We start from the raw sequence: 26,800 nt of genomic DNA, 5'->3' as shown, positions 1-26,800 counted from the left end.
CATCCAGCCCTCCACACCACGGGTCCTGTTCAACCACCCCTCCACGGCCACCCCTCCACCATCTACTGTTCATCTAGCCCTCCACACCACGGGTTCCTGTTCATCCAGAGGCAACACCACCGCCCACTGTTCATCCAAACCCCCTGCAACGCTCACTATTCATCCAATCGATCGGCTTCAGTTAGCAGCAGTAGCAAAAGAATCGCTCCATCGGGTTCAGTTAACAGCCATCGATCGGTCGCTCGGGTTCAGTAACGCGTAGCCTGCGGTGCAATCGCTCGCGTTCAGTTAGAGCCCAACGCCTCGCTCGGGTTCAGTTAGAGCCAATGCCTCGCACACACGCGCGTACATGTACAAGAGAAACGCGCATCGCTCTCCCACCGTAACCGGCAACTCCCCGAAATTTTCCTCCCCCTCGCTTCTACCATGGTTTTTTCCGTCATGGACGGCCCAAAGAATGTCATGCAGCTGCGTCTCCGGCCCGCCCAAGATGAAAAGCCCATTTTCTGTCATGATTTTTTGTCATAGAAGTAGGAGCCCACCACATCTATGATGATACCGGGTTTTGTCACAATTATCGTCATAGAAGTGTCATATGTATGACAGAAAAAAAATTCGTTCGGCCCAAAATGTCACGGATGTGTCTTTTTTTGTAGTGCATGAGCATGAGCCATGTACATAGCACTATAGGTGGAATAGAATGGTGGTTGTGGAGAATACAAAAAAGGAGGAAGACGATGTCACATCAACTAGGCGTATCAACGGGCTATGGAGATGCCCATCAATAGATATCAATGTGAATGAGTAGGGATTTCCATGCAATGGATGCACTAGAGCTATAAATGTATGAAAGCTCAACAAAAGAAACTAAGTGGGTGTGCATCCAACTTGCTTGGTCATGAAGACCTAGGGCATTTTGAGGAAGCCCATTATTGGAATATACAAGCCAGGTTCTATAACGAAAATTCCCACTAGTATATGAAAGTGACAAAATAAGAGACTCTATTATGAAGATCATTTTGCTACTTTGAAGCACAAGTGTGGAAAAAGGATAGTAGCATTGTCCCTTCTCTCTTTTTCTGTTTTTTTTGTTTGGCTTCTTTGGCCTCTTTTTTTTCATTGACTTCTTGGCCTCTTTTTTTCCTCACACGGGACAATGCTCTAATAATGATGATGATCACACTTCTATTTATTTACAACTCAAGAATTACAACTCGATAGGCAATATGACAATGATGGAGCGTGTCATAATAAACGGAATGGTGGAAAGTTGCATGGCAATATATCTCAGAATGGCTATGGAAATGCCATAATAGGTAGGTATGGTGGCTGTTTTGAGGAAGGTAAATGGTGGGATTATGGTACCGGCGAAAGTTGCGTGGTACTAGAGAGGCTAGCAATGGTGGAAGGTGAGATTGCGTATAATCCATGGATTCAACATTAATCATAAAGAAATCGCATAGTTATTGCAGAAACTACAAGTCATCAAAACCAAGCACTATGCACATGCTCCTAGGGGAAGGGTTGGTAGGATTTAACCATCGCGCGATCCCGACCTACACACATAAGGAAAACAATCAAAAAAACACATCATGGTTCAAATTTGTTACACAACGGTTACCAAACATGCATGCTACAGGACTTGCAAACCTCAACACAAGTATTTATCAAATTCACAATTATCCTACTAGCATGACTCTAATATCACCATCCTCATATCTCAAAACAATCATCAAAAATCAAACTTCTCATAGTATTCAACGCACTTTTTATGAAAGTTTTTATTATACCCATCTTGGATACCCATCATATTAGGTCTAGTTTTATAACCAAAGAAATTACCATGCTATTCTAAAAGACTCTCAAAATAATATTAGTGAAGCATGAGAGATCAATAATTTCTATAAAATAAAACCACCCCCGTGCTCTAAAAAGATATAAGCGAAGCACTGGAGCAATATTGTCTAGCTCAAAAGATATAAGTGAAGCACATAGAGTATTCTAATAAATTCTGGTTCAGGCGTGTCTCTACCAAAAGGTGTGTACAGCAAGGATGATTTTGGTAAACTAAAAATCAAAGACTCAAATCATACAAGACGCTCCAAGCAAAACACATATCATGTGGTGAATAAAAATATAGCCTCAAGTAAAGTTACCGATAGACGAAGACGAAAGAGGGGATGCCTTCTGGGGCATCCCCAAGCTTAGGCTTTTGGTTGTCCTTAAGATATCTTGGGGTGCCTCGGGCATCCCCAATCTTAGGCTATTGCCACTCCTTATTGCAAAATTCATCAAATCTTTACCCAAAAACATGAAAACTTCACAACACAAAACTTCAACAGAAAATCTCATGAGCTCCGTTAGTATAAGAAAATAAGCCACCACTTTAAGGTACTGTAATGAACTCATTATTTATTTATATTGGTATTAAACCTACTGTATTCCAACCTCTATATGGTTCATACTCCCCGATACTACTCATAGATTCATTAAAATAAGCAAACAACACACGAAAAACAGAATCTATCAAAAACTGAACATTCTGTAGCAATCTGTAACTTTTGAATACTTCTGTAACTCTAAAAGCACTCTATTCATCATCTTCAAAAAGAATCAACCTAAAAGCACTCTCTAGTAAAAAATGACAGCTATTCTCGTGAGCGCAAAAGTTTCTGTTTTTTACAGCAAAATCACAAAGACTTCACCCAAGTCTTTCCAAAGGTTCTACTTGGCACAAACACTAATTAGAACATAAAACTAGATCTAACCAGAAGCTAGATGATTATCTATTACTAAACAGGAGCAAAAATCAAAGAAAGAAAATAAAATTGGGTTGCCTCTCAACAAGCGATATCATTTAACACCCCTAGCCAGGCATTAATAGTTTTGATGATGCTCGCATGAAAGACAAGAATTGAAGCGCAAAGAGAGCATCATGAAACACGTGACAAACATATCTAAGTCTAACATACTTCCTATGCATAGGCATCTTATAGGCAAACAAATTATCATAGCAAGCAAAAACTAGCATATCAAAGGAAGTGGAAAGAAACAATAGCAATCTCAACATAACGAGAGGTAATTTAGTAACATGGAAATTTCTACAACCATATTTTTCTATCTCATAATAATTACATGTGGGATCATAAGCAAATTAGACAAAATAACTATCATGTAAAATATGTTCAACACAATCCACATGCATGCGAAGTTGACACTCTTCCGAAATAGTGGGATTAACATTAACTGAAGTCATGACCTCTCCAAACCCACTTTTATCAAAAATTTCATAAGATTGAACATTCTCCAAATATGTGGGATCTAAAGTTGACACTCTTCCAAACCCCCTTTCAATATTATTGCAAACACTATTATCAATCTCATATTCATCATGGGGCTCAAATAAATTTTCAAGATCGTAAGAAGAATCACCCCAATCATGATCACTGCAACCAGTCGTGGACATAGCAAAACTAGCATCCCCAAGCTTAGGGTTTTGCATATTATTAGCACAATTGACATCAGTAGAATGTATAGTAAAATCATTGCAATCATGCTTTTAATTCATGGAGCTATCGTGAATCTCTTCATAAATTTCTTCATCACAATATTAAGATTCACGAATTTCAAGCAAAACTTCATAAAGATAATCTAGTGCACAAAACTCACTAGAAATTGGTTCATGATAATTGGATCTCTTAAAAAGATTAGCAAGTGGATGAGGATCAATAAAATTTTAGCAAGCAAAGATGCAAGCAAAAAGAAGGCACGTAGTAACATAAGCAAACAAATGATCAAATGGGAGAAGGGTGAATAAAAAGGCAAAGGTTTTCGAAAATCATTTTAGAAGTGGGGGAGAGGAAAACGAGAGGCGAATGGAAAATAATGTAATGCGAGGGAGAAGAGTTTATGATGGGTACTTGGTATGTCTTGACTTGGCGTAGATCTCCCCGGCAACGGCGCCAGAAATCCTTCTTGCTAACTCTTGTGCATGCGTTGTTTTCCCTTGAAGAGGAAAGGGTGATGCAGCAAAGTACGTAAGTATTTCCCTCAGTTTTGAGAACCAAGGTATCAATCCAGTAGGAGAGGACACACAAGTCACCTAGTACCTATACAAGCAATCAAGAACCTTGCAAGCAATGTGATAAAGGGGTTGTCAATCCCTTCATGGCCAATTGCCAAAGTGAGATCTGATAGAGATAATAAAGTAAATATTTTTGGTATTTTTGTTGTATAGATTAGAAAGTAAAGATTGCAATAAAAAGGAACAACAATAGAAATTGGCAAGTTGATTCAATATAATGGAAAAGAGACCCGGGGGCCATAGGTTTCACTAGTGGCTTCCCTGAAGATAGCATGTATTACGATGGGTGAAAAAATTACTGCTGAGCAATTGATAGAAAAGTGCATAATTATGATGACATCTAAGGCAATGATCATGAACATAGGCATCACATCCGTGTCAAGTAGACCAAAATGATTCTGCATCTACTACTATTAATCCACACATTAACCGCTATCCAGCATGCATCTAGAGTATTAAGTTCATAAGAACGGAGTAACGCATTAAGCAAGATGACATGATGTAGAGGGATAAACTCAAGAAATATGATATAAACCCCATCTTTTTATCCTCGATGGCAACAATACAATACGTGCCTTGTTGCCCCTACTGTCACTTGGAAAGGACACCGCAAGATTGAACCCAAAGCTAAGCACTTCTCCCATTGCAAGAAAGATCAATCTAGTACAACAAACTAAACCGATAATTTGAACAGACTTGCAAAGATATCAAATCATGCATATAAGAATTCAGAGAAGAACCAAATAATATTCATAGATAATCAAGTTCATAAATCCACAATTCATCGGATCTCGGCAAACACCGCAAAAGAGTATTACATCGAATAGATCTCCAAGAATATCGAGAATAACTTTGTATTGAGACTCAAAGAGAGAGAAGAAGCCATCTAGCTAAACTATGGACCTAAGGACTGTGGTAAACTACTCATGCTTAATCGGAGAGGCAATGGTGTTGATGTAGAAGCCCTCCGTGATCGATTCCCCCTCCAGCAGATCACCGGAAAAGGCCCCAAGATGGGATCTCAGGGGTACAGAAGGTTGCGGCGGTGGAAAAGTGTTTTCGTGGCTCTCCCTGATGTTTCTAGGGTACACAAATATATATAGGCAAAAAAAGTACATCGGTGGAGCTACGAGGGGCCCACGAGGGTGGGGGGCGCGCCTACCCCCCTGGGCACGCCCTCCTGCCTCGTGGCCTCCTCTTAGAGTCCCAGACTTCAACTCCAAGTCTTCTGGATTGCTTTCGGTCCAAGAAATATCCTCGTGAAGGTTTTATTCTGTTTGGACTCCGTTTGATATTCCTTTTCTGGAAAACACTAAAATAGGCAAAAAAACAGAAACTGGCATTGGGCCTCCGGTTAATAGGTTAGTCCCAAAAAATATAAAAGAGCAAATTAAAGCCCATTAAACATCCAAAATAGATAATATAATAGCATGGAACAATAAAAAATGATAGATACATTGAAGACGTATCAGGCAGCAGCCATGATTGATCCTTCGTACAATGAACTGAAGAAGCCGCACCCCATATTTCATCATGCATGGGAGTCGAAGACACTAGATGAAGATTACATCGTGTACGCAACAACAGATGCCTACCTTTGTTTAAATATCTACAGGGGTTGGATGAAGAAGCAGAGCCTAGTGTCCAGTTCACGCAAAGAAGTGTCAGAGAAGAGGAAGAGGAAGAGGGACCAAGACAAAGTCGAGCACGTGGACGAGGACTCCGAGTAAGGTGGCAGTGTCATTGCTCAAGCTGATTCTACTGCAATATCGAGCGGACTAGTTGCTTAGTTTTATTTCAGGGGTGTGTTATACTGCAATGCCATGTTCTTTCTCGTTATTTGTACTCCTTAGTAGTACGTACTTGTATGTCTTACTATTGTTCTTCTTGTAGTTGGTACTACTACTCGTTTCTTCGCGTTCCTACTGTACTTAATATGTACTAGTAGTGTAATTTCGGTCGGTCTATTTGTGAAAGAAGAAGTTTGCCAGAGCGTAGGAAGAAGACAACAGAGAAGCTACCCCAGTAGTACCTATATTAGGGTGGCAGGGTGCCCATGATCTATCTTATGAGTGCCGGGTGTGGAATGCAGTTCGCCAGAAAAAATGGATCCTACCCGAGGTTAAACGGATGGAGGGGGTAGGGGAGCATGGCGGTGGCATTCCGTTTAGGGGAGGGCGGGCGACGGCGGTAGGCGGTTAGGCTTGTGGAGGGTTAGCGGCTCGATGGTTGAGAGAGAAGATGATCAGTGCATCATTTTCTGAGGATGAAAAAGCCCTGCTGGCCATCCATGTTGCATCCAACAGCTCACAAGATTCAACTGACCAAATTGTTCCTTCAGTTTGCATGATCCATGTGGCATTGAAGGTCTTGAAGGTATATTCCATGTCCACACCCAGTTTGGGGCTCGTTGCGGGCGTGACCGGCTTCCGCCGCATTAGCCACCATGTGAGCCTCCTCAGCGCGGGCAGAGACGACAATGACATGCTAGCTAATCCTCACCGGCGTTTTGGAGCACGCACTCGTCCTCCTCCTCTTTCGTAAGCTACGGGCATAGACGCGGCTCGACCTGCTCGTTTGCTTGGCAGCACGGCGTCATCGCGAGGAAGGATTGCAGACGACATCAGTAGGCAAGGGGTTGAGATCCTTTGCAGTACCATATGGTGCTCTAGTTTGGATAACATGTGGGGCTGAGACCCACATGGCAGCGATAGTACTGCACCATACAGTACTGCAGTGACTATACGCATGCGCAACGGCGATGGCGACATATTGATGAGTGTGCTTATCGGAGCTTGGTAATAGGGTTGGTCAAACTTAAAATAACACCGTACTAGCTAGTACGTAATCCTGTGCAAGCGCGTGCATCCTAGCCGCGCTTATACACCACATTAATTAGCACAGCATCGATATAGAATTATGTGCAAGCACGTGCACCGAGGCCGCACGGTCGATCGAATGGTGCATCACGGTGTCACACTGGAAGGACATCGACTGAACATTTTTGTGTGTGTGAAAACAGTCCCCGAATATTACTCTACTTTTTTTCCTGGAAAAGTTCTTCACGCTACAATATTTCCATATATTTATATTGAGCTTCGGTTTGTGATTATTTGGATTTGGACATTTTAGGTGCCCCCTACAAAAAATTTCAATAGAGATTTTTTGTGTGTAACAGAGAGAGAACGCGTGTATGCGTCTATTTGTGTGTTGTGGTAGAAGGGCAATGTCGAGACGGTGTGCATGTGATAGTCATAGAGAGGTGTGAATGTGCAAATGATCATGTATGAGTGAGACATAGAGATATGCTGAGATGTTGTGTATACATTAGAGAACGTTCTTCTATTTGTGTTTTGTGTGTGTGCGTGTGTGTGTGAGAGAGAGGAGCATCCATAACACAACAACCATCTCTCTCAGTTCGACCATCCCTCGCACAATCGCATGTAACACATGCATCAACGCACACATTTTGACACCCTCACCCAGCCCCTGCCCCCCCCCTCAAGGCCCCCACATCGCTCTCTATCTCGCACACACAATCTCTTCTTGAAAACCCTATTTGGAATGCATGTACCTCTCCGTCACATACACACCATGTACCAAGCACACACATTGAAAGGGATCGAGAAGAGGTGTCTAGAGGGGGTGTGATTAGACCCTCAACAAACAAAGGTGGTAGTTTTTAAGTTTATCAAGTTGAGGTGGTAGATTAACACAATTTTAATCATACACAATACAATTCAAGAAAGCATGCAAAGAGTATATGAGCAGCAGAAAGTAAGGCATGCAACCTGCAAGAAAGTAGACGGATGGGATTGGAGGGTGCAAACACAATTGGAGACACGAAGATTTTTGGCGTGGTTCCGATAGGTGGTGCTATCGGACATCCATGTTGGTGGATACTTCAACCCATGAAGGTAACAGTTGCATGAGTCCACGAAGGGCTCCACCCACATGGGGTCCATGAAGTCTATCACACCATGGCCATCACCCATGAAGGACTTGCCTCACTAGGGTAGATATTCACGAAGTAGGCCATCTCCTTGCCCTTACAAACTCCTTGGTTCAACTCCACAATCTTGGCGGAGGCTCCCAAGTGACACCTAACCAATCTAGGAGGCAACACTCTCCAAAAAGTAATAGATGGTGTGTTGATGATGAACTCCTTGCTCTTGTGCTTCAAATGGTAGTCTCCCCAACACTCAACTCTCTCTCACAGATTTGGCTATGGTGGAAAGATGATTTGAGTGGAAAGCAACTTGGGGAAGCTTAGAGATCAAGATTCTTGTGGTTGGATTGGAATATCTTGGTCTCAACACATGAGTAGGTGGTTCTCTCACAGAAAATGAATGCTGGAAGTGTAGGCATGTTCTGTTGGCTCTCCTCGCGAATGAAGAATGGGTGGAGGGGTATATATAGCCTCTAGACAGAATCTAGACATTACACACAGATTCCCAAACTCGGTGGGACCAAATGGTAAAACTCGGTCAGACCAATTCAGGTAAAAATATGAACGTTAAAATTTTCGGTGGGACCGACAAGGTCAACTCGGTGGGACCGATGTGCAGGGGTTAGGGTAAAATATGAACTCGGTTTGACCAATTACTCAAACTCGGTGGGACTAATTTTGGTAATAGGCAAACTAAGTATTGGTCAAGCAAACTCGGTGGGACCGACTGAACAAAGTCAGTGAGACTGGAATTGTTGCACTAGGTCATAGAGAATTTACAAGCCCATCTCGGTGAGACCGAGATCCCATCGGTGAGACCGAACTGATTAGGGTTTGGCAGTGGCTGTATCAGATGAAACTCGGTGGCGCTGGATAGATCAAATCAGTGGGGCTCACTTTGACTTTTAAGTTTAGGACATATGTAGGATGTGAGAAAGTGGTTGAGGGCTTTGGAGCCTATCACTAAGCATTTTGAGCAAGCAAGCCATTAAGCAACACCTCATACCCTTTTAATAGTATTGGCTTTCCTATTGACTCAATGTGATCTTGGATCACTAAAATGAAAATGTAGAGTCTTGAGCTTTTGCCAATGTTTGTCCTAAGCATCTTGAAGGGGTTCCACATCCTCTTGTCCATGCCACTCCAATATTTAACTTATCTAAAACATACTAGATGAAAATATTTGTCCAACAAGAGATATGTTGACATTAATTACCAAAATCTCCCAGGGAGCACTTGTGCTTTCAATCTCCCGCTTTTTGGCAATTGATGACAACATACATCAAAGCTTTAGATAAAGATATTGCAAAAGCAGGTAAAGCTTTGGAAAGACATGCAACATGCATTAGCTCCCCCTAAATGTATGCAATCATGTCATCATAGATCATAAGAGTATGAGAATGCATAAACATGATAGAGAAAGTAATGAGTTACATGTGTCTTGGCTATATGCATCAGAGAAAATGGTGTAGATACTGGAAATATACCTTTTTGTTCATGAGTCTCTCTTGCAAACAATATATACCTCAGCAAGAGATCTTCATGCACATGAGTGTGATCCACATACCTACCTGGTGGTCTTGAACTAGCTTTGAAGGAGATGTACCTGGGTAAACAAGGTTAGATAACACAAGAACATCTAATAGATAGAGCAAGAACAAGATATCACAAGAATACCAAGATTGGGATGACATGTTGACAGTGAGTACTAGGTACTCTATTTGGTCATTGACATGTCCCCAAGAATAAAGATATGCAATGAATGCAAAGGTTTTCTTCCCTTAGGTGTCTTTCTCCCCATGAATCTTACATAGGATAATGGGAGAAGATAGGGTAATAGAAAATCAGAGGAGAGAAGAAAATCAAAGCAAAATAAAATCATACCATGTCTTTCCCCTCTTGAAGACATGAGACAACTTTCCTATTAAGAATAGGAGCATCAGGAGAAGCCTTAGGAGTGCATTCTCTCTTATGTAATAAGCTTTGATCTCTCCCCCTTTGACATCAATTTCCAAGAAGGGACTTCTGGAGCATGAGTCAAGTAGGTTTGGTCCTTGAGTCACATTACAAAGCAACATGTAATAGGATGCTGGTAGAGGATAAGTATCATTGAGTGGAGCTGGGACAAATATACAGAATGCAAGTGACACAATTTTTATCTCAGTATTGACATCAGTAGCACCGAGTAGTTTTTGGCGGTGACACCGAGGTGGTTCGGTTCAGCCGAAGAAATGAATCACAGGTGAGACCGAGTTCAATCTAGAGAGTAAGTACTTGTCACCTCAGCTCACTTAGGCAATTAAGATATCACAAGGATATGCAAGGAATTAGCTAAAGGATTTGTAATGAATTGGATGCAGGGAAATGCAGAAAAAGAACAGAGAAAAAGAAAAGAAATATAGATGAAGTTTTTTGAAATGGAAACTAGAATGCAAGAGACGAGTGCAAGGGCACAAAGGAACAACAGAGAACTTCATCTAGAAATGGTCGGCGACAAAGTCACGTATGTTAGAGTATATTGACTTAAGTGTCAAGTGAGAACACTTGATCATAGGTCATGCTCATTGTTTAAGCTCAAAATGGGGTTGCCATTTTTCGTTTAAGCATTTTGATGTATTCACATCTGGTTGAGTTGCCTTAGGGTAAAGCTTCTCTAAGATGGAATGACATACCTTGGGCGGTGTTGTTGAATTTGGTCATGTTGTTGAACTTGTGTAGGGTCCTCAAGTTGCTGTAGATCATCAAGAGTTTGGAGAACCACTTGTAGTTGAAGTTCATCTTCCTACATGGGTTAGTATTGCAAGGAAGAGCACTTGTGTATCTAATTGAAAGTTCATATAAGGAATTTGTCAAAGGATATATTGAATGGATTCGTGCTTCCTTGTCTTCATAAAACATTTTGTAGATACTTGGAGATGTACAATTGCTTAGCATGTGATTGAGTTGCAATCTCATAGAGTTGGGTTCATCCAAGTACCTACAAGGGTTAGATAGCATGCAAGAGTACACGAATATACAAGACATATGATCATCATCATAAGAGAAATGTCAAGGATTAGTCATAGTTAGGCTCATGCCTTGCATGCATCCACATGGAGTTTCTACTCCAAATTTGAGGCATCAATGATGTTCAATTCACCTCTCAACCTGCAAAACACTTTCTCATCAAGTGGTTTGGTGAATATATCCACCAATTGCTTATCGGTGCCAACATGCTTAAGTTTGATATCTCCCTTAGCAACATGATCTAGAATGAAATGATGACGAACTTCATTATGCTTAGTTCGAGAATGTTGCACGAGATTATGAGCAATCTTAATAGCACTCTCATTGTCGCAAAGCAATGGAACATGTTTCACATATATCCCATAATCTTTAAGAGTTTGGGTCATCCAAAGTAATTGAGCACAACATGAACCGGCGGATTCCGCTTCGGCGGTGGATAAGGATACCGAGTTTTGTTTCTTGGAGTACCATGACACAAGAGTTCTACCAAGAAATTGGCAAGTACCCGAAGTGGACTTTCTATCAACCTTGTCACTGGCATAGTCCGAATCGGAGTAGCTAACAAGATTAAAAGAAGACCTCTTAGGATACCAAATGCCAAAATTTGGTGTATGTATTAAGTATCTCACTATCCTTTTCACAGCCTTAAGATGACACTCTTTGGGGGCCGCTTGATATCATGCACACATGCACACACTTAGCATGATATCAGGACGGGAGGCACATATATATAACAATGAACCAATCATAGAGCGGTAAACCTTTGGTCAACCGATTTCCCATCCTTTGTCAAGTCAAGATGTCCACTAGTAGGCATGGGGGTATTCGTACCATTGCATTCTTGCATGTTGAACTTCTTGAATAAGACCTTGGTATACTTTGTTTGAGAGATAAAGGTTCCCTCCTTAGTTTGCTTGATTTGCAAACCAAGAAAGAACTTGAGTTCACTCATCATAGACATCTCAAACTTCTCCGACATAAGATTTCCAAACTTTTCACTAAAATGAGGGTTAGTTGAACCAAATATGATATCATCAACATAAATTTGGCACACAAATAACTCTCCATTAACCCTTTTAGTAAAGAGTGTAGAATCACTTTTACCAATTTCAAACCCTTTTTCAAGAAGAAACTTAGTCAAGCATTTATACCAAGCTCTAGGACCATAAAGAGCTTTGTGAAGTTTATAAACATGGTAAAGTTTCCTAAGATTAACAAAGCTGGGAGGTTGTTTAACATAAACTTTCTCCTGAATTTCACCATTAAGAAAAGCACTTTTGATGTCCATTTGATATAAGGTAATGTCATGATGATTGGCATAAGCAAGTAAGATGCGATAGACTAAAGTGTAGCAACGGGGCATATGTCTCACCATAGTCCATACCTTTGACTTGAGTGTAGCCTTGATCAATGAGACGAGCCTTGTTGCATACAACTTGTCCATCTTCTTCTTGCTTGTTTCGAAACACCCATTTGGTCCCAATGACATTGTGCTTCTCATTGGGTTTTTCAACCAACATCCACACTTGGTTCCTCTCAAAGTTGTGTAGCTCTTCATGCATGGCATATATCCAATCCAGACCTTATAATGCTTCTTCAACCTTCATAGGTTCAATGCTAGAAATGAATGAGTAATGTTCAAAAAAGTTAGCCAAACAAGATTTAGAGCGAGTAGTTCTCCCGATTTGAATGTCATTAAAGATTTGTTCGACGGGATGATCTCTTGAGATTCTTGCTCGAACTCGTGAGAACTTTTGTTTGGGTCGGGGTGGAACATCCTCTTCATGTCTTGTTCTTCCTCTTGTCTTTCTTCGTTGTTGTTGGCGTTGTTGTTCTCCCATGGAGGTGGAGAAGGAGGTCGTAGAGGTTCATCTTGTTGTACATCCTCGTTCTCATCGTCTTGTCGTGTCCCACTCGTGGATGCCTCCAAGTCAACTTGTGATTCACCTTGGCTTGAAGTTGAGGCTTCCACTTGGACGGACAAGGTACTCTCCTTCACCTCCGTTGGGCGAATCTTCCCAATAGACAAGTCTTGGATTGCTTCCACGGGATCTTTGTCACATACATCAATTGGAAATTGCTCTACTTGTGAGCCGTTAGATTCATCGAACTTCACATCTACCGTCTCTTCAACCTTTCGGGTGAAATTGTTTTAGACACAGTAAGTGTGAGAGTTTGAGCCATAACCGAGTAGGAAACCTTCATGAGACTTAGGAGCACATTTCAAACGATGATGCTTATCAAGAATGTAAAACTTTGAGCAGAATACTCGAAAGTGTCCAACTCATGGTTTGTTACTAGTGAGAAGCTCGTATGCTATCTTTCTGACTAGCTTGTGAAGATATAAACGATTCATTGCATGACAAGCTATCTCAACCGCTTCATCCCAAAAGTGTTTTGGCGTCTTGTACTCATCAAGCATCATTCTCGCCATTTCGATGAGCGTCCGGTTCTTCCTATCAACAACTCCATTTTGTTAATGTGTGTACGTAGCCGAGAACTCATGTGAAATCCCTTCTTCGTCAAGAAAGGTGTCCACATTGGCGTTCTTGAACTCCATTCCATTTTGCCGCGAACCTTCTTGATATTCGCTTCAAATTGATTTTGGGCCTTCCTAGTGAAGTTTTTGAAGATCGTTTGGGCCTGTGATTTATCATCCAGAAAGAACACCCACATAAATCTTGAAAAATCATCAACAATGACTAGTCCAAACGAGTTACCACCGAGACTCTTGTACGCGTTGGCACCGAAATGATCCATGTGAAGTAGCTCGAGTGGTCTCCTTGTGGTCATGATGTTCTTCACCGGGTGGCTTACTCGAACTTGTTTTCCTGCTTGGCAAGTGCTGCAAAGTCTATTCCTGTCAAATATGACATCATTAACACCAAGGATATGATCACCTTTAATAAGCTTGTCAAGGTTTTGCATGCCCACATGACCTAACCATCTGTGCCACAACTTGCCTTTGGAAGATTTAGCAATTAGGCAAGTTCTAGGTTGAGCCTTTTTAGTGAAATCAACAATGTATAGATCACCTCTACATATGCCGGTAAAGACCATTTTATGATTATCTCTTCGAAACACCTGGCAATCTACTTCAGTAAATAGGACATTGAATCGAAAGTCAGCTAGTCTAGATACAGAAAGTAGATTATAGCCAAGAGATTCAACGAGCATAACATTTTTTATGGAGCTATCATGTGAGACGGCCACCTTACCGAGGCCAACCACCTTACCCTTTGAGTTATCATCAAAAGTGACATACTTTTGAGGGCCATCGTTTTCAGCAAGCTCACGAAACATATCTTTGTCTCCGGTCATATGATCAGTACATCCACTATCAAGGACCCACTCCTTTCCTCTCGCCATGTAGCCGTGAAGGTTGGCCATAAGACCAAGGTGTCTATAGACTCTTCGATATTAAAGCCATTATCATCATCCTAATCATAGTATCCATGTTCAACATCATCTTGCAAATGATCATTTCCTAGAGAGAGTGATTCATTGGATATATGATTTTGACAATGTTCATGTCTATTAATTCTAATAGCTTCGATAATAATATTGCTAATGATCCCAACATCTCCTTTGGCACGCATAAGATTGGTAACCTCAAATAAACAATATCCAAACTTAGGATCATTGGGATTCATCTTATTCAAAGCAATTGACTTGTGAAGAATCTCATCTAAGTTTTTCAAGGAATAGTCCAAAAATCATTCCTCAAGAAATCTCCATATAGTATAAGCACAATCAAGAGTTGGCAAGTGACCAATCAAATTTCTAAGCAAGCCTCTAGTGGTAAGATTGATAGTTCTAAGATTGCGAATTATGTCAAGATACTCATCATGGGTAGGATGCAACGGATCAACAAGAGGTTCACAAGGAGTAGTAATATACTTGTTCAAGTGATATTCATGAAAAATACCAAGCATCTCATTTTTTCACTCACTAAAGAACTCTCCATCAAGCATAGGCACTCTACGTCTAAGACTCCCCAATGTAGACTCATCCATCTTCCTCCAATGGTGATTAAACCAAAGCAATGGAGACCAAAGCTCTGATACCAATTGAAAGGATCGAGAAGAGGTGTCTAGATGGGGGTGATTAGACCCTCAACAGATAAAGGTGGCAGTTTTTATGTTTTTCAAGTAGAGGTGGTAGATTAACACAATTTTAAGCATACACAATACAATTAAAGCAAGCATGCAAAGAGTATATGAGCAGCGGAAAGTAAAGCATCCAACTTGCAAGAAAGTAAAGGGATGGGATTGGACTGTGCAAACGCAATTGGTGACACAGATATTTTTGGCGTGGTTCCGATAGGTGGTGCTATCGTACATCCACATTGGTGGAGACTTCAACCCACGAAAGGTAACGGTTGTACGAGTCCACGGAGGGCTCCACACACAAGGGGTCCACGAAGGACTTGCCTCACTAGGGTAGATCTTCACGAAATAGGCAATCTCCTTGCCCTTACAAACTCCTTGGTTCAACTCCACAATCTTGACGGAGGCTCCCAAGTGACACCTAACCAATATAGGAGACACCACTCTCCAAAAGGTAATAGATGGTGTGTTGATGATAAAATCCTTGCTCTTGTGCTTCAAAGGATGGTCTCCCCAACACTCAACTCTCTCTCTCTCACACAGATTTAGTTATGGTGAAAAAATGATTTGAGTGGAAAGCAACTTGGGGAAGGCTAGAGATCAAGATTCTTGTGGTTGGAATGGAATATCTTGGTCTCAACACAAGAGTAGGTGGTTCTCTCTCAGAAAATGAATGTTGGTTGTGTAGGCATGTTCTGATGGCTCTCCTCATGAATGAAAAATGGGTGGAGGGGTATATATAGCCTCCACACAAAATCTAGCCGTTACACACAGATTCCCAAACTCAGTGGGACCGTATGGTAAAACTTGGTCAGATCGATTCAGGTAAAAATGTGAACGTTAGGATTTTCGGTCGGACCGACAAGGTCAACTCGTGGGACCGATGTGCAGGGGTTAGGGTAAAACCTCAACTCGGTTTGACTGATTACTTAAACTCGGTGGGACCGATTTTAGTAGTAAGCAAACTAAGTATTGGTCAAGCAAACTCGGTGGGACCAACTGAACAAACTCGGTGAGACCGAAATTGTTGCAAAAGGTCAAAAAGAATTTGCAACCCATCTCGATGAGATCGAGATCCCATCGGTGAGACCAAACTAGTAACGGTTTGGCAGTGGCTGTATCAGATGAAACTCGGTGGCGCCGGATAGATCAAATCGGTGGGGTCGAGTTTGACTTTTAGGTTTAGGACATATGTGGATGTGGGAAAGTGGTTGAGGGCTTTGGAGCATATCACTAAGCATTTTGAGGAAGCAAGCCATCAATAAACACCTCATCCACTATTCATAGTATTGGCTTTCCTATGGACTCAATGTGATCTTGGATCACTAAAATGAAAATGTATAGTCTTGAGCTTTTGCCAATGTTTGTCCTTAGCATCTTGAAGGGGTTCCACATCCATGCCACTCCAATGTTGAACTTATCTGAAACATACTAGATGAAAATATTAGTCCAACAAGAGATATGTTGACATTAATTACCAAAATCACCCAGGGAGCACTTGTGCTTTCACACATTTATCTCTCGCTATGTCTCTCTGCCTCGCAAACACACTCCCCGTAGTCCTCCCTTTCTATCTCGCACACGAACTCTCTATATTGCTTAAACATTAATGCACACGATGTAACTATCTTGCACCATTAGCATATCTTGCATGCTGACTATGCACACACATTCTCTCCGTAGGTTTGATGTCTCTCAATATTTGACACACACACACACACAGTCCCCCCATCCCCCTGAGCACACTATTTATCCCCATCCAAGGTTATATAGCGACCAGTGTCGCTTGTCCTTATCTGCACCCCCACATGCACACCACCTTGGTCTTCAAGGAGGGCATCGGGAAGAACGTAGACGATGACGAGACCGCACAAGAGACTGCGGGGCCATTTGGAAGCAAGATGATGTGACGATGGCTGAGTAACTCCTTTCCCCTCTCTCTCTCCCTCTCCCTCCCCCCGCACAAAATTATCAGTCCCTCAGCCCGCAAGATTAATTCCCCTCTAGTACATGTTCTTTTGATCTCTATCATTAATCCATTTGTCTCTTCTCCACCCACATGCATAAAATATCGATGCACACACATCTCACTCTTTGTATTACATGTCTCCATCTTTCTCACAGACCTAACTTCTTCCTGTGTATACATACACACATACACACACACACACACACATATATATATCCCTCTCGCACACTTCCTCTCTCTCTCTCTCATATATACTATATTTCCCGTCCTCTGTCTCTTTCTTCCACTAGGTGTATATCTTGTGTGTTGAGCACACACATCTCCCTCCCACCATTGCTCCATCTTCACAAACTCTCTATGTTACATTCACACATTGCAATGTGTTCTGAAAATTGCTTTCGACCGGATCATGTAGAGTTACTAGAAAGAGGCCCGTGCGTTGCACGGAACATAAAGTTCATTTATATGAGTAGTTTATCTTGTGGGAGATAAGGATGAACGAGGGAAGGCCTTATCTGCAAATGTGGAGAGAGGTGTGGCTATCTTTTTGCAAAATTGTCATAGTTTCCTTCCTATCCACCAGATATAGACCGGACGACCTATATTGCAGGATGGCAGGCACACTATCATCACCAACTCCATTTTTTTATAAGAGTAGAGATGGTTGGTTTTGTTGCATCCAACAAATTAATAACTATGAAATGCATTTAATTTTCATTTGAGTTGGATTATGTCAGTTTGAGCATATTGTGAAGTACTATTGACCTGGTATTCATCTTGGAATTAAACAACGATTCTAAATATTGAATTTTATAAACCATGACATTCGAAGTTAGTAGCTTAATATATTTATTTCACAATTACAAAAAATAATTAATGCCACGACAAAGTAAGAAAACAGATTGTACTCCCTCTATTTTTATTTAAGTCCACGTATTAGCATTTGTCAAAGTCAAGTTTTGTAAAATCTCACAAAGTTTATAAACAAAAATACTAACACACACAACAACATATCAGCACCATTAGATTCATTATAGAATGTACTTTCACATCATGCAGAATTGTTATGGTAAATGTTTATATTTTTTATATAAACCGGGTAAAACTTTAGGAAGTCTGACTTTAATCAAACCTAATATGCAGAGTATATAAAAATAGAGGGAGTACAATACTCCTAGCTGCTCAGCCCAATCACCCAACATGCAAAATGGGGAGTAGGGAGTAGTACAATGTTACAAATTTTTAGGTCGGCGGCGAAATCTCCCGCTTCCATCGAGATCTCCCATGACACAGATTCGACCAATGCAAAGTTACCATCATACCCTTGGTCGAACAGGCCGACATATGCTGGTTGGTCGGGGACTGTTTTGATAACTTCATGTTCACCCCACCTATCCAACCCAACCTTGGCACCCAGTGTACCCCTCATTACTCCCCATTTTCTATCCCCACTGCAAAATAGACTTCTCCACGGCACCGTAGCACCTTCGTGCCCCTCTCCTTCTTCATAAGCGCACTCGTCCACCGCAGTGCATCTGCCTCATCAACGACGTTGTACGTTGCACTACACCGGTCTGCCGTCGCCGTTGTACACGAAGTCGCTTCCCCGCAGCCTTCTTCCATAGTCTTGGATCTGCTTTCCAAAAGCTGGCGCCTAGCACAGCAGTACCATCGCCGTCGACAATGAACTGACTATCGTTGCCGAGCATGATGCATAGACGCCATCGCGACCTTCCTACTCCTCCTCGATTGGTAATGTGTATATTGATTCTCTTAGTAGTACACGTGCAGTTCCGATTATGTTCATACCTACCCTTCAAATTTCCTGGATGGTATTGTTCCTGTAATAGTAATTGGTTATAGCTTGCATTGTCCAATAGATACGCGGGAGAAAGATCCACAAGAGTTCTGCCAGGTCCGCCAGAAGCCGCCGGTCCGCGGTGATGACTGGAGCAAGCTCGACGCCAATGACGGTAAGCTCACGATCACCATCATTAGGATCCACCGCCTTACTTTAGCCGGGCTCACGCTCGAGATGATCGAGGCCGATTTCATCCACCGCCGCATCACCCCTTTGCACAACAAGGGGAGGCCAGCCTGGGACTACAAGAATGTAGCCGACATCATGAGGCTTCGCCCCGTCCTGAATTTCAATTTCACTATGATCGAGCACGCGCATCTCTGCCAGCGGTTCTTTCAGCTCAAGTTTGATGAGGCCGGCGAGGCCGAGAAGTCTGGCAAGGCTGCCAAGACCGGCAAGGTGGACAAGCCATTCATGTTGCCAGTGGGGGTGGTCCCGCTGAGCAATAACTCTTGCCTGAGCACCATCATCACCATGATGCCGGTGTTCAACGCGCATGGCCTCGACCCGACCTTGGTTGAGCCAGAAGTAGAGATAGTGCAGGAGTTCTTCGCCAATTTGACAGAAGGATACATCTGTGCCGAGCCGCAGCTTATCCGCCCCACCACCGAGAAGGAGATGGAGTACATTGCCTCCAGGTTGGACGAGGCGGCACTTCTCGAGGAGGCCGGTAGCTTTGGCACTATGGAGGACGAGGCCGAGGAGGCTGAAGAGGAGAGAAAGCTTGCCGCATGGGCGGAGTCTGCCGGGGGGGGCAGTGGAAGCGGTGCTGGGGCTCCCCTTGTTGAAGAGGCGGTTGAGGAGACGACCGAGGGAGCGGCTAAGGGAGCGTCCGAAGAGGCGTCCAAGGCGGATGAGCCCTCAGCCCTGAAGAAATGTGTCCTGCGGCGGGCTGGCTCCAACGAGCCCGTCCGTTCCAGCAGGGCCATCCAGCGGTAAGGGACGCAAGCGCAACCCATGCACGAGATGAGGCGCGGGGCCGCGGAAGTGGTGGAGAAAGCCGCGACGGCGAAGAGAGCCCTGGCCGCTGCTTCCTCCTCGACCAAACGCGCTGCCTCCTCTTCTTTAACCAAGCATCCAAGGACCCATCTCCTTCTCCAGTGGGCACCATCCCGGTGGCTGAATACGACCTTGGGTCGTTCAGCCCGAGGAGGAAGAGGAGAGCAAAGGAGGAGGATGAGTATGCACTTTGCTTTCCCATGTATTCTCTGATTCCTTATCTGAATTGCTTCATCTTGACTTGATCTCATCGTTGCAAGGACATGGAGGCGCTGGCTCAAAGGGTGGCAAAGAGAGCCAGGGCCCCGACGAGCGATGAGCCCCCAGCAAGCACTCCACATGCGCCAGGGATGATCTTCATCAGCCCGGTGACCAGCCCCCAGTGTAAGTTCGTTACTTGGTTTTTGCTGGCGGGTATCGAAACGCATATCCTTATTGCACCTTCTTGCCGAGTTCGTAGGAGGAGAGCACTAGCAGGAGGAGCTGCTAACAGCCACCCCCGACACGCCGCCCCCGTCAACCACGCCAACCAGAGGGGCGTTCCCGGCAAGGGCGTCCACCGACGAGCCCATGTGCACAGAGGAGAGGCACAGGTGCTGGCGACCCCGTCCCGACAAGTAATGTCGCTGGGGAGGGAGATGCTTCCTCTCCACTTGTTGCAGGTAAGCTGTTTGCCACCGATCCACGCCATCTTTGCCATGATTTTCCCTCTTTTCTTTGTCTTGAACTTTTGGTTTTGGCTCTGCCTTGCTATCCCTTTTGGTTTCTAGATCCTCCCTTGATGGACCAGGCGGACGCTAACATCGTGATCGAGGAAACCTCCAAGGACGCCGAGGCCGAGGCCGCCAACATTGCCGCTGAGGAGGCCGCCAAGGGATCCACTGAGGAGGTCGGCAAGGCCGCCACTGAAGAGGCCGCCACGGGGCCTGCGGGGGAGGCCGACAAGGCTGCTGCCAAGGAGGCCGCCATGGGGCCTGCCGGGGAGGCCAACAAGGCGGCCACTAGGGAGGCCACCAAGGAGCCTTCCAGGGAGGAGGTGGTCGATGACCAGCCCTCTTCCTCCTCAACCCCTGCCCCGAGCAGGTACTTGAAGGTGGGCGATGATCTATTTGTCAGCCTCCCAGGGACAGAAAGCACTGGAGCCCTAGCCAAAGGGGAGGTGTTTGACGATGAGGTTATCATCGCTGCCGGGATCCAGGTTGTTGACGAACCGAGCACCAGCAGTAGAAGCACCAAGGAAGATCAGCTCCTGCAGGCCATGAGTGCTAACTTCCAGAAGCTCCAGGCACTCTACCGCGCCCGCCAGGACAACGTGGACTCCAGAATGGCTGCCGTGGATAAGGCAAAGATAGACTTTGAGGAGCGTGTAACTCAAATACAAGTTTGGTTTGCCGAGGCCCGGGAAGATCTGAAGGCCACCCAGATCTAGCTGGACGAGCGCCAGTGAGAGCTTCTAAAGCAGGCCGATTTCGACAAGGCACAAGAGGTGGCGAAGGCAAAGGCCGCCAAGGATGAATCTGACCAGACGCAGTGCCTCTTGCTCGATGCCCAGGAGGAGGACTTAGTTGCCCGTGAAGCGGTGCTCACTGCCACGCTTCACGCCAAGGACGAAGAGGTTGAAAAGCTCATCGCGCAGCGGACCCAGGAGCTGAAGTAGGAGCACAAAGAAGCGCTCAATGCTCTGGCGCTGGACCATGCTGGCAAGCTAAAGGAGGCCGTCGACGGTGCTGAGGCTACAAAGGCCGCCAGGGTTGAGCTGGCCGGCAAGGTGGAGAAGCTGGAGTTGGATCTGGAGGAGCTGAGGAAGGATACCTCGAAGTTGAAGAAGGACAGGGATATGATTTTCCACACCTTGGTGGAGCTGCAAGTCACCATCTCTGACAAGCCCAAGCTGCTCTCCAAGGACAATGATTCCATTGCTGATCTGAAGCTGAAGCTGGAGAACCAGGAGAAGAAGCTTACGGAGACCAGGGCCTGTGAGGAGACCCTGATCAAGGAGCTCGTGGACGAGAAGCTGCTGCTGCAGGACGCCGCCACCTTCCACAACGAGATCGTGGCCGACATGAAACTATGGACCAGCCGCCTCGTGGATGTTGCGGAGAGGCTCACCGCACAGCTATCCGCCATGGGCATGCCAAACATCAGGTTCTCCCATGAGGTGAACGTGACCGACAGCGCTAGGCTGACCCTGTTCTTTGAGGGTGTCTTCGACGCCCTGAAGCTGCTTCGCTCCACCAGGGCGACTTATCTAGCCGAGCAGTCCCGGAAGCTTTGCTAGGGCGCGTTCACCAAGGTGCTCACAAAGGTGGCGCACTGGAACTCCAACGTCGACTTTGCCAAAGCATTGGATAGCTTGCCAGAGGATGCAGACCTCAAGGCGCTCGAGGTGCGTATCAAGCCCATCATCAGCTGTGTTGGCGGAGTCAAGAGGTTGAAGGGCCAACACTGGGATTAGCTGCTCCATTCCTTTTTGCCGCTGCGAGTTTGCACCCAAGACAATTTTATCTTAAGTTAGAACCGCGGCAATCACTGATGTAATATAACTTTGTTATGCGTTGAGCTGAACCCATGCTATTTCCTTGTCTGATTTCTTTTTGTATGTACTATACCCTATGCTTAGTTGGATAGGCTTGCCGGCGCATTAACCCTTGCCGTGGGCGCTTTGAATGACAGATCTTTAGTAACCTGCTTGGGGGTCTTGCTATCGGGCAAGCCACCCTGTCGTTCTTGGCGCAACCACTTGAGCCGTTGAGCGGACTAGAAACACAACAAGGGTGCTGCTAGTAGTAGCTGGGTTCCTTTGCATACAGGTTTTCCATACAAAAAAACCATTCAAGGGGAATAACCTCACAAAAAGTAAATTAGTCAAATTTTTGGGCGTGACTTAGCTTTTTATTGCTACGTGGATCGCTGTCATAGTCGCAGACGATGCCACTCATCTAGCTTCTCGTATCAGGGTGGCGTGGACGATCTTGATCTCCTCCTCCACCAGCGTCTGCCAAGTCACCCGTTCGTGCTGGCACGGGTGGAGCGGCTCCAAGCGAATCGACTGTTGCGATCGTCTTCTTCATCGGAGTCATGGCAATGAAGAAACTGTTGTACTAACGGCTAAACTAGGTACTCATAACTAACTGCCCCTACCTGGTGCGCCAAAGATGTCGGGGAAACGAACACCTACGGGATCAGGGGCGATCCCTTCTATGTTCGGCGGGGAGAGTAGCTGCACAAAGAGCAGGTCTAGTAGTCAACACAAAGGGGATTTTTACCCAGGTTCGGGCCGCAAAGGTGCGTAATACCCTAGTCCTGCTTGGGTGTATATATGTGTTCTTGAGCTTTCGAACTAGCTGCGGTGCATGCATAGTCCAAATGTCCGAATCCTCTGTCACTACGGCTTGGGCCTCCTTTTATACGTAAAAGGGGTTGCCACAGTGGCACACAGGAGGTGGAAAGCAAGCTACAGTGTATGAGCTTATCGCTCGGCACCGTAGGACAAACACATTTAGTGCGCTATTGTAGGACCTTGAGAAGAGGTGTCTAGAGGGGGGGGTGATTAGACACTAAGTACCAAAGTTGCAGTTTTTAGTTTCTTTAAAGTTTGAGTGGAGTTTAGGCACAAGTTTAACATTCACAACATATAGCAAGCAAGCATGCAAAGAGTATATGAGCAGCGGAAAATAAAGCATGCAACTTGCGAGAATGTAAAGGGAAGGGATTGGAGGATTCAAACGCAATTGGAGACACGGATGTTTTTGGCGTGGTTTCGATAGGTGGTGCTATCGTACATCCACGTTGATGGAGACTTCAAACCACGAAGGGTAACGGTTGCGCGAGTCCACGGAGGGCTCCATCCAAGAAGGGTCCACGAAGAAGCAACCTTGTCTATCCCACCATGGCCGTCGCCCTCGAAGGACTTCCCTCACTAGCGGTAGATCTTCACGAAGTAGGCGATCTCCTTGCCCTTAGAAACTCCTTGGTTCAACTCCACAATCTTGTCGGAGGCTCCCAAGTGACACCTAGACAATCTAGGAGACACCACTCTCCTAGAAGTAACAAATGGTGCGTTGATGATGAACTCCTTGCTCTTGTGCTTCAAATGATAGTCTCCCCAACACTCAACTCCCTCTCATAGGATTTGGATCTGGTGGAAAGAGGGTTTGAGTGGAAAGCAACTTGGGGAAGGCTAGAGATCAAGATTCATATGGTAGGAATGGAATATCTTGGCCTCAACACATGAGTAGGTAGTTCTCTCTCAGAAATAGGATGCTGGAAGTGTAGGTTCAGTCTGATGGCTCCCTCCACGAATGAAGAGGAGGTGGAGGGGTATATATAGCCTCCACACAAAATCTAACCGTTACACACAATCTACCAAACTCGGTGGGACCGAATAGTTAAACTCGGTCGGACCGATTTAGCAAATAATGTGACCGTTAGGGTTTTCGGCCGGACCGAAATGCAACTCGGTAGGAACGATTCGGTTAGGGTTAGGGCATAACGTAATCTCGGTAAGACCGATTACACAAACTCGGTGAGACCGATTTTGGTAACAAGCTAACCAGAGAGTTGGTCATGCAAACTCGGTTGGACCGATTATCAAACTCGGTGGGACCGATTTTGATAATAAGTTAACCAGAGAGTTTGCATTGTGATCTCGGTAGTACCGATTGCTCAAACTCGGCGAGACCGATTTTGATAATGGACATACACAGAGAGATTACAATCCCATCTCGGTGAGACCAAGATCCCTATCGGTGAGACCGATTTGCCTAGGGTTTGTGGCAGTGGCTAAGACATCAAAACTCGGTGGCGCTGGATAGGAAGAATCAGTGTGGCCGAGATTGACTTTAGGTTTAGGACATATGTGTGGAAGTGGGAAAGTAGTTGAGGGTTTTTGGAGCATATCACTAAGCACATGAAGCAAGAGGCTCATTAAGCAACACCTCATCCCTCCTTGATAGTATTGGCTTTTCCTATAGACTCAATGTGATCTTGGATCACTGAAATGTAAAATAAAGAGTCTTGAGCTTGAAGCTTGAGCCAATCCTTTGTCCTTAGCATCTTGAAGGAGTTCCCACATCCTTTAGTCCATGCCACTCCATTGTTGAACTTATCTGAATCATACTAGATAAAAGTGTTAGTCCAACAAGAGATATGTTGTCATTAATTACCAAAACTACCTAGGGAGCACTTGTGCTTTCAATCTCCCCCTTTTTGGTAATTGATGGCAACATACATCAAAGCTTTAGATAAACATATAAATAATAGCAAATAAAGCTTTGGAAAGACATGTAACAAGCATAGGCTCCCCCTACATGTATGCAATCATGTGAATATGAAATATAGAAGAATGTGAGAGCATAACCATGATAGAGCAGGCAATGTGTTACATGTATCTTGGCCATATGCTTCAGAGCAAAAAAAATATTAAAGGAAATACCTTCATGCCCATGAGTCCTTCTTGCAAACAGTATGTACATCAGCAAGAATTCCTCATACACATGATAGTGATGCATATACTTACCTTGTGGTATTGAGTTGGCTTAGGATGGAATGAACCTGTGAAAACAAGGTTAGATAACACATATGCATCTACTAGCCAGAGCAAACAAAAGAAACCACAAGAATACCAATACTGGGATGACATGTAGAGAGTGAGTACTAAGTACCACATTGGATTAGACATGTCCCCAAGAGTAAAGATATGCAATGAATTTAAATGATCTCTGTGACACTCCAAATTTTTTTGGTGTTTTGTTTTTCAAAAGAGCCTTGCTTGGTTTGAAAGGAGGTCATTTAAACCCTTCCTAAAAACCATCTTCAAAGTTTGCCCTCTCAAAATCCTTTTCTTGGATTTGGTTTCTTTTAAAATGAAAACCCTTTTAGTTTTGGGCTTTTATTTGGTTTTGATCCCTTCAAAATTTTACCATGCCTCCTATGGTGAAATTTTCCCAAAACCTCTCCTCCCACTATAGTTCAACCCAAACATTCTGTCAGAACTAATAAATTCTATTTTTCAATTTTATTCCAACTATTTCTCCTCCCAAAATAATTCGGTCTTTTCTTTTGAGCCTAGGTGGATTGCAAAGCAAGTACCCCAATGCTTATGACTTTTGACCTCAACTCAACACCCCTGGATAGTCCTTTGTACCCACAACCCAGAACCATCTTGATCCACTCTTCTCCTGTTCAAATATTTCAAAATTCACTCACTACAAGTTTGGACCAGAATTGCCAAATTTGGTGAAAACCATATCTACACCTCTCCAAAAATTCTACAAATATTCAGGCAGCCTCTAGGTGCAATGAGAGGCCCATCCACCAAAAACCAGCTCAAGGGGAGATCTCTACACACTAGAATCATTCTGTCGAACACCTTGCATGCGCTAGTACTGTTCACTTTCAGAAATTCAGAAGTTCAGTGTCGATCTTCGTCAGTAACTTCAGTCACGAGCTCACAGTGCGCTTGGCACGTAGGTCACGGCCAGCCTTGCTTGTCCGGAGCCTCAGACACGCGCTTGGCGCCTTCCTGGCGTCGGTGGCGCCCTAGCCCGCCTGCGCCGGGGTGTCTTGCGGCGGCCGTAGCGCCGTAGCGGCCGACAGGAAGCAGAACGGCGGCACAACGCCGTTCGGCGCCGCCCAAGCGTCCTGGTGGCTCCGCGTGGCCACCTCCTTGCCAGCGCACGCATGCAGCACCGTCGCCGTGGCGCGGCACGCGCAGAGCGCGCTCTCTGCCGCCGACGGGCCCGCGCCGCCCCGTTCCGTCGAACTCCCCCTAAGCGACCAAATTACAGCGCGGCTAGCATCTAAACGAAACCAGGGGACATCC

The sequence above is a fragment of the Triticum dicoccoides genome, chromosome 3B (assembly GCF_002162155.2).
Source record: "Triticum dicoccoides isolate Atlit2015 ecotype Zavitan chromosome 3B, WEW_v2.0, whole genome shotgun sequence".
Classification (NCBI taxonomy): Eukaryota; Viridiplantae; Streptophyta; class Magnoliopsida; order Poales; family Poaceae; genus Triticum; species Triticum dicoccoides.
The sequence above is the reverse complement of the archived record's forward strand: the minus strand, read 5'-3'. Positions refer to the sequence as shown.